Here is a 13,680-nt window from a genome sequence, read left to right on the forward strand (position 1 = left end):
ATGGAGCACGGCGAGCATATCGTAAAGAAGTTGAGAAGTGGGCAACACTGCAGAACGGTGGGGAATCAAAGGGAGCAGGGGGATCAGTTTGGAAAAAGTGTGGAGCAGTGTGGAAAAATGCAGAAGAGTGGGGACCTAAAGGGAGCAGGAGGAACAGATTGGAAAAATTCGGGAACCGTGGAGAACACTGCAGAACAGAGGGGAACAAAAGGGAGCAGGGGTAACGGATTGGAAAATGTGGGGAACTGTATGGAAAACTGCAGAATAGAGGTGAACCAAAGGGAGCAGGGGGAACAGCTTGGAAAAAGTGAGAACTGTGGGGAAAACTGCAGAACAGAGGGGAGCCCAAGGAGCAGGGGGAGCAGATTGGAAAAAGTGGGGAACGGTGTGGAAAAATGCATAAGAGTGGAGAAACAACGGGAGCAGGGTGAACGTATTGGAAAAAGTGGGGAACTGTTTGGAACACTGCAGAACAGAGGGGAACCAAAGGAGCACGGGGAAGAGATGGGAAAAATTGGGAAACAATGGAGGACAGTGCAGCTCGGAGGGGAACCAAAAGGAGCATGGGAACAGATTGAAAAAAATGTGGAGAACCATGGGGAATACTGCAGAACAGAGAGGACCCAAAGTGAGCAGAGGGAAGAACTCGGAAAAGTGGGGAACCGTGGGGAACCAAAGGGAGCGGGGTAAACAGATTGGAAAAAGTGGGGAACAGTGTGGAAAACGCAGAAGAGTGAGGAAACAAAGGGAGCAGGGGGAACAGATTGGAAAAAGTGGGGAACTGTGGGGAAAACTGCAGAACAGAGGGGAGCCCAAGGAGCAGGGGGAGCAGATTGGAAAAAGTGGGGAACGGTGTGCAAAAATGCAGAAGAGTGGAGAAACAACGGGAGCAGGGTGAACGGATTGGAAAAAGTGGGGAACAGTGTGGAACACTGCAGAACAGAGGGGAATCAAAGGAAGCAGGGGGAACGGATTGGAAAAAGTGGGGAACCGTTCGGAACACTGAACAACAGAGGGGAACCAAAGGAGCACGGGGAAGAGATTGGAAAAATTGGGTAACCATGTAGGACAGTGCAGGATGGAGGGGAACCAAAGGGATCAGGGGGAACAGATTGGAAAAAGTGAGGAACTGTGGGGAACACTGTAGAACAGAGAGGAACCAAAGAGAACACGGCGAATAGATTGGAAAAAGTGTGGAACCGTGGGGAACACTGCAGGACAGAGGGGAACCAAAGGGAACAGGAGGTACAGGTTGGAAAAAGTGGGGAACCGTTGGCAAACACTGCAGAACAGTGGGGAACCAAAGGGAGCAGGGGGAACAGATTGCAAAAAGTGGGGAACAGTGGGGAATATTGCAGAAAAGAGGGGAAGCAAATGGAGCATGGGAACAGATTGGAAAAATCGGGGAACCGTGTGGAAAAATGCGGAACAGTGGGAAACCAAACGGAGCAGGGAGAACGGATAGGAAAATGTGGGGAGCCGTGCGGAACACTGCAGGACAGAGGGGAACCAAAGGGAACAGGAGGTACAGGATGTAAAAAGTGGGGAACCGTTAGCGAACACTGCAGAACAGTGGGGAACCAAAGGGAGCAGGGGGAACAGATTGCAAAAGGTGGGGAACAGTGGGGAATATTGCAGAAAAGAGGGGAACCAAATGGAGCATGGGAACAGATTGGAAAAATTTGGGAACCGTGTGGAAAAATGCAGAACAGTGGGAAACCAAAGGGAGCAGGGAGAACGGATTGGAAAAAGTGGGGAACCGTTCGGAACACTGCACAACAGAGAGGAACCAAAGGAGCACGGGGAAGAGATTGGAAAAATTGGGAAACCATGGAGGACAGTGCAGGACGGAGGGAACCAAAGGGAGCAGGGGGAAAAGATTGGATAAAGTGGGGAACTGTGGGGAACATTGTAGAACTGAGGGGAACCAAAGAGAGCACGGCAAACAGATTGGAAAAAGTGTGGAACCGTGGGGAACACTGCAGGACAGAGGGGAACCAAAGGGAACAGGAGGTACAGGTTGTAAAAAGTGGGGAACCGTTAGCGAACACTGCAGAACAGTGGGGAACCAAAGGGAGCAGTGGGAACAGATTGCAAAAGGTGGGGAACAGTGGGGAATATTGCAGAAAAGAGGGGAACCAAATGGAGCATGGGAACAGATTGGAAAAATTGGGGAACCGTGTGGAAAAATGCAGAACAGTGGGAAAGCAAAGGGAGCAGGGAGAACGGATTGGAAAATGCGGGGAACCGTGGAGAGCACTGCAGTACAGAGGGGAACTAAAGGGAGCAGGGGGAACGGATTAGAAAAGTGGGGAACTGTGTGGGAAAATGCAGGACAGAGGGGAACCAAAGGGAGCAGGGGGAATGGATTGGAATAAGTGGGTAACCGTGGGGAACACTGCAGGACAGAGGGGAACCAAAGGGAGCAGGGGGAACGGTTTCGAAAAAGTGGGTAACCGTGGGGAACACTGCAGAACACTGCAGAACCAAAGGGAGCAGGGGGAACAGCTCGGAAAAGTGGGGAACATTCGGTAACACTGCAGAATAAAGGAGAACCAAACGGAGCAGGGGGAACAGATTGGAAAAAGTGGGGAATCGTGGGGAGTTCTGAAGAACAGTGGGGAACCAAAAGGAGCAGGGGGAATGGATTGGAATAAGTGGGTAACCGTGGGGAACACTGCAGGACAGAGGGGAACCAAAGGGAGCAGGGGGAACGGTTTGGAAAAAGTGGGGAACCGTGGAGAACATTGGAGGACAGAGGGGAAACAAAGGGAGCAGGGCGAACTGATTGGAAAAAGTGGGGAAACGTGGGGAACACTGCAGGACAGAGGGGAAACAAAGGGAGCAGGGTGAACAGATTCGAAAAAGTGTGCACCTTGGAGAGCATTGCAGATAGAGGGGAACGAAACGGAGCATGGGGAACAGATTGGAAAAAGTGCAGAACCATATCGGAAAGAAGTTGAGAAGTGGGGAACACTGCAGGACAGAGGGGAACCAAAGGGAGCAGGGGGGAACGGATTGGATAAAGTGGGGAACTGTGAAGAACAATGCAGACAGAGAGGAACCAAAGCGATCACGGCGAACAAATTCGAAAATAGTGGAAAAGTGGGGAATACTGCAGAATAGTGGGGAACCAAAGGGATCGGGGGAAACAGATTGGAAAAAGTGGGGAACAGTGTGGAAAAATGCAGAAGCTTGAGGAAACAAAGGGAGCATGGGGTATACATTGGAAAAATTGTGGAACCATGGGGAACACTGAAGAGCAGAGGGGAACCAAGGGAGCAGGTGCCACGGATTGGAAAAAGTGGGGAATCGCGAAGGACAATGCAGGACAGAGGGGAAAGAAAGGGCACAGGGGGAACGGATTGGAAAAAGTGGGGAACTGTGGGGAACACTGCAGAACAGAGGGGAACCAAAGGGAGCAGGGGGAACAGCTCGGAAAAGTGGGGAACCGTGGGGAACACTGCAGAATAAAGGAGAACCAAACGGAGCAGGGGGTAGAGATTGGAAAAAAGTGGGGTATCGTGAGGAGTTCTGCAGAACAGTGGGGAACCAAAAGGAGCAGGGGGAATGGATTGGAAAATGTGGGGAACCGTGGAGAACATTGCAGGACAGAGGGGAAACAAAGAGAGCAGGGCGAACTGATTGGAAAAAGTGGGGAAACGTGGGGAACACTGCAGGACAGAGGGGAAATAAAAGGAGCAGGGTGAACAGATTCGAAAAAGTGTGCAACCTTGGGGAACACTGCAGAATAGAGGGGAACTAAACGGAGCATGGGGAACAGATTGGAAAAAGTGCAGAACCATGGCGAACACTACAAAACAGTGGGGAACCAAAGGGAGCAGCGGGAACGGATTGGAAAAAGTGGGGAACCGTGGGAAACACTGCAGAACAGAGGGGAACGAAATGGAGCACGGCGAGCATATCGTAAAGAAGTTGAGAAGTGGGCAACACTGCAGAACGGTGGGGAATCAAAGGGAGCAGGGGGATCAGTTTGGAAAAAGTGTGGAGCAGTGTGGAAAAATGCAGAAGAGTGGGGACCCAAAGGGAGCAGGAGGAACAGATTAGAAAAATTCGGGAACCGTGGAGAACACTGCAGAACAGAGGGGAACAAAAGGGAGCAGGGGTAACGGATTGGAAAATGTGGGGAACTGTATGGAAAACTGCAGAATAGAGGTGAACCAAAGGGAGCAGGGGGAACAGCTTGGAAAAAGTGGGAACTGTGGGGAAAACTGCAGAACAGAGGGGAGCCCAAGGAGCAGGGGGAGCAGATTGGAAAAAGTGGGGAACGGTGTGGAAAAATGCACAAGAGTGGAGAAACAACGGGAGCAGGCTGAACGTATTGGAAAAAGTGGGGAACTGTTTGGAACACTGCAGAACAGAGGGGAACCAAAGGAGCACGGGGAAGAGATGGGAAAAATTGGGAAACAATGGAGGACAGTGCAGCTCGGAGGGGAACCAAAAGGAGCATGGGAACAGATTGGAAAAAATGTGGAGAACCATGGGGAATACTGCAGAACAGAGAGGACCCAAAGTGAGCAGAGTGAAGAACTCGGAAAAGTGGGGAACCGTGGGGAACCAAAGGGAGCGGGGGAAACAGATTGGAAAAAGTGGGGAACAGTGTGGAAAACGCAGAAGAGTGAGGAAACAAAGGGAGCAGGGGGAACAGATTGGAAAAAGTGGGGAACTGTGTGGAACACTGCAGAACATAGGGGATTTATAGGGAACATGGAGAATAGATTGGAAAAAGTGCGGAACCGTGGCGAACACTGCAAAACAGTGTGGAACGAAAGGGAGCAGAGGGAACGGATTGGAAAAAGTTGGGAACCGTGGGAAACACTGCAGAACAGAGGGGAACGAAAGGGAGCAGGACGAACATATCGGAAAAAAGTAGAGAAGTGGGGAACACTGCAGAACAGTGGGGAATCAAAGGGAGCAGGGGGATCAGATTGGAAAAAGTGGGGAACTGTGTGGAAAAATGCAGAACAGTGGGGAACCAAAGGGAGCAGGAGGAACAGATTGGAAAAAGTCAGGAACCGTGGAGAAACCTGCAGAACAGAGGGGAACCAAAGGGAGCAGGGGTAACGGATTGGAAAATGTGGGGAACTGTATAGAAAACTGCAGAATAGAGGGGAACCAACGGGAGCAGGGGGAACAGATTGGAAAAAGTGGAAACTGTGGGGAAAACTGCAGAACAGAGGGGAGCCCAAGGAGAAGGGGGAACAGATTGGAAAAAGTGGGGAACGGAGTGGAAAATGCAGAAGAGTGGAGAAACAACGGGAGCAGGGTGAACGGATTGGAAAAAGTGGGGAACAGTGTGGAATACTGCAGAACAGAGGGGAATCAAAGGAAGCAGGGGGAACGGATTGGAAAAAGTGGGGAACCGTTCGGAACACTGAACAACAGAGGGGAACCAAAGGAGTACGGGGAAGAGATTGGAAAAATTGGGAAACCATGGAGGACAGTGCAGGACGGAGGGGAACCAAAGGGAGCAGGGGGAACAGATTGGAAAAAGTGGGCAACTGTGGGGAACACTGTAGAACAGAGAGGAACCAAAGAGAGCACGGCGAACAGATTGGAAAAAGTGTGGAACCGTGGGGAACACTGAAGAGCAGAGGGGAACCAAGGGAGCAGGTGCAACGGATTGGAAAAAGTGGGGAATCGCGAAGGACAATGCAGGACAGAGGGGAAAGAAAGGGCACAGGGGGAACGGATTGGAAAAAGTGGGGAACTGTGGGGAACACTGCAGAACAGAGGGGAACCAAAGGGAGCAGGGGGAACAGCTCGGAAAAGGGGGGAACCGTGGGGAACACTGCAGAATAAAGGAGAACCAAACGGAGCAGGGGGTACAGATTGGAAAAAAGTGGGGTATCGTGGGGAGTTCTGCAGAACAGTGGGGAACCAAAAGGTGCAGGGGGAATGGATTGGAAAAAGTGGGGAACCGTGGAGAACATTGCAGTACAGAGGGGAAACAAAGAGAGCAGGGCGAACTGATTGGAAAAAGTGGGGAAACGTGGGGAACACTGCAGGACAGAGGGGAAACAAAGGGAGCAGGGTGAACAGATTCGAAAAAGTGTGCAACCTTGGGGAACACTGCAGAATAGAGGGGAACTAAACGGAGCATGGGCAACAGATTGGAAAAAGTGCAGAACCATGGCGAACACTACAAAACAGTGGGGAACCAAAGGGAGCAGCGGGAACGGATTGGAAAAAGTGGGGAACCGTGGGAAACACTGCAGAACAGAGGGGAACGAAATGGAGCACGGCGAGCATATCGTAAAGAAGTTGTGAAGTGGGCAACACTGCAGAACGGTGGGGAATCAAAGGGAGCAGGGGGATCAGTTTGGAAAAAGTGTGGAGCAGTGTGGAAAAATGCAGAAGAGTGGGGACCCAAAGGGAGCAGGAGGAACAGAATGGAAAAATTCGGGAACCGTTGAGAACACTGCAGAACAGAGGGGAACAAAAGGGAGCAGGGGTAACGGATTGGAAAATGTGGGGAACTGTATGGAAAACTGCAGAATAGAGGTGAACCAAAGGGAGCAGGGGGAACAGCTTGGAAAAAGTGGGAACTGTGGGGAAAACTGCAGAACAGAGGGGAGACCAAGGAGCAGGGGGAGCAGATTGGAAAAAGTGGGGAACGGTGTGGAAAAATGCATAAGAGTGGAGAAACAACGGGAGCAGGGTGAACGTATTGGAAAAAGTGGGGAACTGTTTGGAACACTGCAGAACAGAGGGGAACCAAAGGAGCACGGGGAAGAGATGGGAAAATTGGGAAACAATGGAGGACAGTGCAGCTCAGAGGGGAACCAAAAGGAGCATGGGAACAGATTGGAAAAAATGTGGAGAACCATGGGGAATACTGCAGAACAGAGAGGACCCAAAGTGAGCAGAGGGAAGAACTCGGAAAAGTGGGGAACCGTGGGGAACCAAAGGGAGCGGGGGAAACAGATTGGAAAAAGTGGGGAACAGTGTGGAAAACGCAGAAGAGTGAAGAAACAAAGGGAGCAGGGGGAACAGATTGGAAAAAGTGGGGAACTGTGTGGAACACTGCAGAACATAGGGGAATTAAAGGGAACATGGAGAATAGATTGGAAAAAGTGCGGAACCGTGGCGAACACTGCAAAACAGTGGGGAACGAAAGGGAGCAGTGGGAACGGATTGGAAAAAGTTGGGAACCGTGGGAAACACTGCAGAACAGAGGGGAACGAAAGGGAGCAGGACGAACATATCGGACAAAAGTTGAGAAGTGGGGAACACTGCAGAACAGTGGGGAATCAAAGGGAGCAGGGGGATCAGATTGGAAAAAGTGGGGAACAGTGTGGAAAAATGCAGAACAGTGGGGAACCAAAGGGAGCAGGAGGAACAGATTGGAAAAAGTCGGGAACCATGGAGAACCCTGCAGAACAGAGGGGAACCAAAGGGAGCAGGGGTAACAGATTGGAAAATGTGGGGAACTGTATAGAAAACTGCAGAATAGAGGGGAACCAACGGGAGCAGGGGGAACAGATTGGGAAAAGTGGGGAACGGTGTGGAAAATGCAGAAGAGTGGAGAAACAACGGGAGCAGGGTGAACGGATTGGAAAAAGTGGGGAACAGTGTGGAACACTGCAGAACAGAGGGAAATCAAAGGAAGCAGGGGGAAAGGATTGGAAAAAGTGGGGAACCGTTCGGAACACTGAACAACAGAGGGGAACCAAAGGAGCACGGGGAAGAGATTGGAAAAATTGGGAAACCATGGAGGACAGTGCAGGACGGAGGGGAACCAAAGGAAGCAGGGGGAACAGATTGGAAAAAGTGGGGAACTGTGGGGAACACTGTAGAACAGAGAGGAACCAAAGAGAGCACGGCGAACAGATTGGAAAAAGTGTGGAACCGTGGGGAACCCTGCAGGACAGAGGGGAACCAAAGGGAGCAGGGTGAACAGATTGCAAAAAGTGGGGAACAGTGGGGAATATTGCAGAAAAGAGGGGAAGCAAATGGAGCATGGGAACAGATTGGAAAAATCGGGGAAACGTGTGGAAAAATGTACAACAGTGGGAAACCAAAGGGAGCAGGGAGAACGGAATGGAAAATGTGGGGAACCGTGGGGAGCACTGCAGTACAGAGGGGAACTAAAGGGAGCAAAGGAACGGATTGGAAAAGTGGGGAAATATGGGGGAAAATGCAGGACAGAGGGGAACCAAAGGGAACAGGGGGAATGGATTGGAAAAAGTTGGTAACCGTGGGGAACACTGCAGGACAGAGGGGAACCAAAGGGAGCAGGGGGAACAGTTTGGAAAAAGTGGGTAACCGTGGGGAACACTGCAGAACACTGCGGAACCAAAGGGAGCAGGGGGAACAGCTCGGAAAAGTGGGGAACCGTGGGGAACACTGCAGAATAAAGGAGAACCAAACGGAGCAGGGGGAACAGATTGGAAAAAGTGGGGAATCGTGGGGAGTTCTGCAGAACAGTGGGGAACCAAAAGGAGCAGGGGGAACGGATTGGAAAAAGTGGGGAACAGTGGGGAATATTGCAGAAAAGAGGGGAAGCAAATGGAGCATGGGAACAGATTGGAAAAACCGGGGAACCGTGTGGAAAAATGCAGAACAGTGGGAAACCAAAGGGAGCAGGGAGAACGGATAGGAAAATGTGGGGAACCGTGCGGAACACTGCAGGACAGAGGGGAACCAAAGGGAACAGGAGGTACAGGTTGTAAAAAGTGGGGAACCGTTAGCGAACACTGCAGAACAGTGGGGAACCAAAGGGAGCAGGGGGAACAGATTGCAAAAGGTGGGGAACAGTGGGGAATATTGCAGAAAGAGGGGAACCAAATGGAGCATGGGAACAGATTGGTAAAATTGGGGAACCGTGTGGAAAAATGCAAAACAGTGGGAAACCAAAGGGAGCAGGGAGAACGGATTGGAAAAAGTGGGGAACCGTTCGGAACACTGCACAACAGAGGGGAACCAAAGGAGCACGGGGAAGAGATTGGAAAAATTGGGAAACCATGGAGGACAGTGCAGGACGGAGGGGAACCAATGGGAGCAGGGGGAAAAGATTGGATAAAGTGGGGAACTGTGGGGAACATTGTAGAACTGAGGGGAACCAAAGAGAGCACGACGAACAGATTGGAAAAAGTGTGGAACCGTGGGGAACACTGCAGGACAGAGGGGAACCAAAGGGAACAGGAGGTACAGGTTGTAAAAAGTGGGGAACCGTTAGCGAACACTGCAGAACAGTGGGGAACCAAAGGGAGCAGGGGGAACGGATTGCAAAAGGTGGGGAACAGTGGGGAATATTGCAGAAAAGAGGGGAACCAAATGGAGCATGGGAACAGATTGGAAAAATTGGGGAACCTTGTGGAAAAATGCAGAACAGTGGGAAACCAAAGGGAGCAGGGAGAACGGATTAGAAAATGCGGGGAACCGTGGAGAGCACTGCAGTACAGAGGGGAACTAAAGGGAGCAGGGGGAATGGATTGGAATAAGTGGGTAACCGTGGGGAACACTGCAGGACAGAGGGGAACCAAAGGGAGCAGGGGGAACAGATTGCAAAAGGTGGGGAACAGTGGGGAATATTGCAGAAAAGAGGGGAACCAAATGGAGCATGGGAACAGATTGGAAAAATTGGGGAACAGTGTGGAAAAATGCAGAACTGTGGGAAACCAAAGGGAGCAGGGAGAACGGATTGGAAAATGCGGGGAACCGTGGAGAGCACTGCAGTACAGAGGGGAACTAAAGGGAGCAGGGGGAACTGATTGGAAATCTGGGGAACTGTGGGGGAAAATGCAGGACAGAGGGGAACCAAAGGGAGCAGGGGGAATGGATTGGAATAAGTGGGTAACCGTGGGGAACACTGCAGGACAGAGGGGAACCAAAGGGACCAGGGGGAACGGTTTGGAAAAAGTGGGTAACCGTGGGGAACACTGCAGAACACTGCAGAACCAAAGGGAGCAGGGGGAACAGCTCGGAAAAGTGGGGAACCTTCGGTAACACTGCAGAATAAAGGAGAACCAAACGGAGCAGGGGGAACCGATTGGAAAAAGTGGGGAATCGTGGGGAGTTCTGAAGAACAGTGGGGAACCAAAAGGAGCAGGGGGAATGGATTGGAAAAAGTGGGGAACCGTGGAGAACATTGGAGGACAGAGGGGAAACAAAGGGAGCAGGGCGAACTGATTGGAAAAAGTGGGGAAACGTGGGGAACACTGCAGGACAGAGGGGAAACAAAGGGAGCAGGGTGAACAGATTCGAAAAAGTGTGCACCTTGGAGAACATTGCAGATAGAGGGGAACTAAACGGAGCATGGGGAACAGATTGGAAAAAGTGCAGAACCATGGCGAACACTGCAAAACAGTGGGGAACCAAAGGGAGCAGCGGGAACGGATTGGAAAAAGTGGGGAACCGTGGGAAAAACTGCAGAACAGAGGGGAACGAAATGGAACACGGCGAGCATATCGGAAAGAAGTTGAGAAGTGGGGAACACTGCAGGACAGAGGGGAACCAAAGGGAGCAGGGGGGAACAGATTGGATAAAGTGGGGAACTGTGAAGAACAATGCAGACAGAGAGGAACCAAAGCGATCACGGCGAACAAATTCGAAAATAGTGGAAAAGTGGGGAATACTGCAGAATAGTGGGGAACCAAAGGGATCGGGGGAAACAGATTGGAAAAAGTGGGGAACAGTGTGGAAAAATGCAGAAGCTTGAGGAAACAAAGGGAGCATGGGGTATACATTGGAAAAATTGTGGAACCATGGGGAACACTGAAGAGCAGAGGGGAACCAAGGGAGCAGGTGCAACGGATTGGAAAAAGTGGGGAATCGCGAAGGACAATGCAGGACAGAGGGGAAAGAAAGGGCACAGGGAGAACGGATTGGAAAAAGTGGGGAACTGTGGGGAACACTGCAGAACAGAGGGTAACCAAAGGGAGCAGGGGGAACAGCTCGGAAAAGTGGGGAACCGTGGGGAACACTGCAGAATAAAGGAGAACCAAACGGAGCAGGGGGTACAGATTGGAAAAAAGTGGGGTATCGTGGGGAGTTCTGCAGAACAGTGGGGAACCAAAAGGAGCAGGGGGAATGGATTGGAAAAAGTGGGGAACCGTGGAGAACATTGCAGGACAGAGGGGAAACAAAGAGAGCAGGGCGAACTGATTGGAAAAAGTGGGGAAACGTGGGGAACACTGCAGGACAGAGGGGAAACAAAGGGAGCAGGGTGAACAGATTCGAAAAAGTGTGCAACCTTGGGGAACACTGCAGAATAGAGGGGAACTAAACGGAGCATGGGGAACAGATTGGAAAAAGTGCAGAACCATGGCGAACACTACAAAACAGTGGGGAACCAAAGGGAGCAGCGGGAACGGATTGGAAAAAGTGGGGAACCGTGGGAAACACTGCAGAACAGAGGGGAACGAAATGGAGCACGGCGAGCATATCGTAAAGAAGTTGAGAAGTGGGCAACACTGCAGAACGGTGGGGAATCAAAGGGAGCAGGGGGATCAGTTTGGAAAAAGTGTGGAGCAGTGTGGAAAAATGCAGAAGAGTGGGGACCCAAAGGGAGCAGGAGGAACAGATTGGAAAAAGTCGGGAACCGTGGAGAACCCTGCAGAACAGAGGGGAACCAAAGGGAGCAGGGGTAACGGATTGGAAAATGTGGGGAACTGTATAGAAAACTGCAGAATAGAGGGGAACCAACGGGAGCAGGGGGAACAGATTGGAAAAAGTGGAAACTGTGGGGAAAACTGCAGAACAGAGGGGAGCCCAAGGAGAAGGGGGAACAGATTGGAAAAAGTGGGGAACGGAGTGGAAAATGCAGAAGAGTGGAGAAACAACGGGAGCAGGGTGAACGGATTGGAAAAAGTGGGGAACAGTGTGGAACACTGCAGAACAGAGGGGAATCAAAGGAAGCAGGGGGAACGGATTGGAAAAAGTGGGGAACCGTTCGGAACACTGAACAACAGAGGGGAACCAAAGGAGTACGGGGAAGAGATTGGAAAAATTGGGAAACCATGGAGGACAGTGCAGGACGGAGGGGAACCAAAGGGAGCAGGGGGAACAGATTGGAAAAAGTGGGGAACTGTGGGGAACACTGTAGAACAGAGAGGAACCAAAGAGAGCACGGCGAACAGATTGGAAAAAGTGTGGAACCGTGGGGAACACTGAAGAGCAGAGGGGAACCAAGGGAGCAGGTGCAACGGATTGGAAAAAGTGGGGAATCGCGAAGGACAATGCAGGACAGAGGGGAAAGAAAGGGCACAGGGGGAACGGATTGGAAAAAGTGGGGAACTGTGGGGAACACTGCAGAACAGAGGGGAACCAAAGGGAGCAGGGGGAACAGCTCGGAAAAGTGGGGAACCGTGGGGAACACTGCAGAATAAAGGAGAACCAAACGGAGCAGGGGGTAGAGATTGGAAAAAAGTGGGGTATCGTGAGGAGTTCTGCAGAACAGTGGGGAACGAAAAGGAGCAGGGGGAATGGATTGGAAAATGTGGGGAACCGTGGAGAACATTGCAGGACAGAGGGGAAACAAAGAGAGCACGGCGAACAGATTGGAAAAAGTGTGGAACCGTGGGGAACCCTGCAGGACAGAGGGGAACCAAAGGGAGCAGGGGGAACAGATTGCAAAAAGTGGGGAACAGTGGGGAATATTGCAGAAAAGAGGGGAAGCAAATGGAGCATGGGAACAGATTGGAAAAATCGGGGAAACGTGTGGAAAAATGTAGAACAGTGGGAAACCAAAGGGAGCAGGGAGAACGGAATGGAAAATGTGGGGAACCGTGGGGAGCACTGCAGTACAGAGGGGAACTAAAGGGAGCAAAGGAACGGATTGGAAAAGTGGGGAAATATGGGGGAAAATGCAGGACAGAGGGGAACCAAAGGGACCAGGGGGAACGGTTTGGAAAAAGTGGGTAACCGTGGGGAACACTGCAGAACACTGCAGAACCAAAGGGAGCAGGGGGAACAGCTCGGAAAAGTGGGGAACCTTCGGTAACACTGCAGAATAAAGGAGAACCAAACGGAGCAGGGGGAACAGATTGGAAAAAGTGGGGAATCGTGGGGAGTTCTGAAGAACAGTGGGGAACCAAAAGGAGCAGGGGGAATGGATTGGAAAAAGTGGGGAACCGTGGAGAACATTGGAGGACAGAGGGGAAACAAAGGGAGCAGGGCGAACTGATTGGAAAAAGTGGGGAAACGTGGGGAACACTGCAGGACAGAGGGGAAACAAAGGGAGCAGGGTGAACAGATTCGAAAAAGTGTGCACCTTGGAGAACATTGCAGATAGAGGGGAACTAAACGGAGCATGGGGAACAGATTGGAAAAAGTGCAGAACCATGGCGAACACTGCAAAACAGTGGGGAACCAAAGGGAGCAGCGGGAACGGATTGGAAAAAGTGGGGAACCGTGTGAAAAACTGCAGAACAGAGGGGAACGAAATGGAACACGGCGAGCATATCGGAAAGAAGTTGAGAAGTGGGGAACACTGCAGGACAGAGGGGAACCAAAGGGAGCAGGGGGGAACAGATTGGATAAAGTGGGGAACTGTGAAGAACAATGCAGACAGAGAGGAACCAAAGCGATCACGGCGAACAAATTCGAAAATAGTGGAAAAGTGGGGAATACTGCAGAATAGTGGGGAACAAAAGGGATCGGGGGAAACAGATTGGAAAAAGTGGGGAACAGTGTGGAAAAATGCAGAAGCTTGAG

This window comes from Narcine bancroftii, chromosome 3 (assembly GCF_036971445.1).
Source record: "Narcine bancroftii isolate sNarBan1 chromosome 3, sNarBan1.hap1, whole genome shotgun sequence".
Taxonomy (NCBI): Eukaryota; Metazoa; Chordata; class Chondrichthyes; order Torpediniformes; family Narcinidae; genus Narcine; species Narcine bancroftii.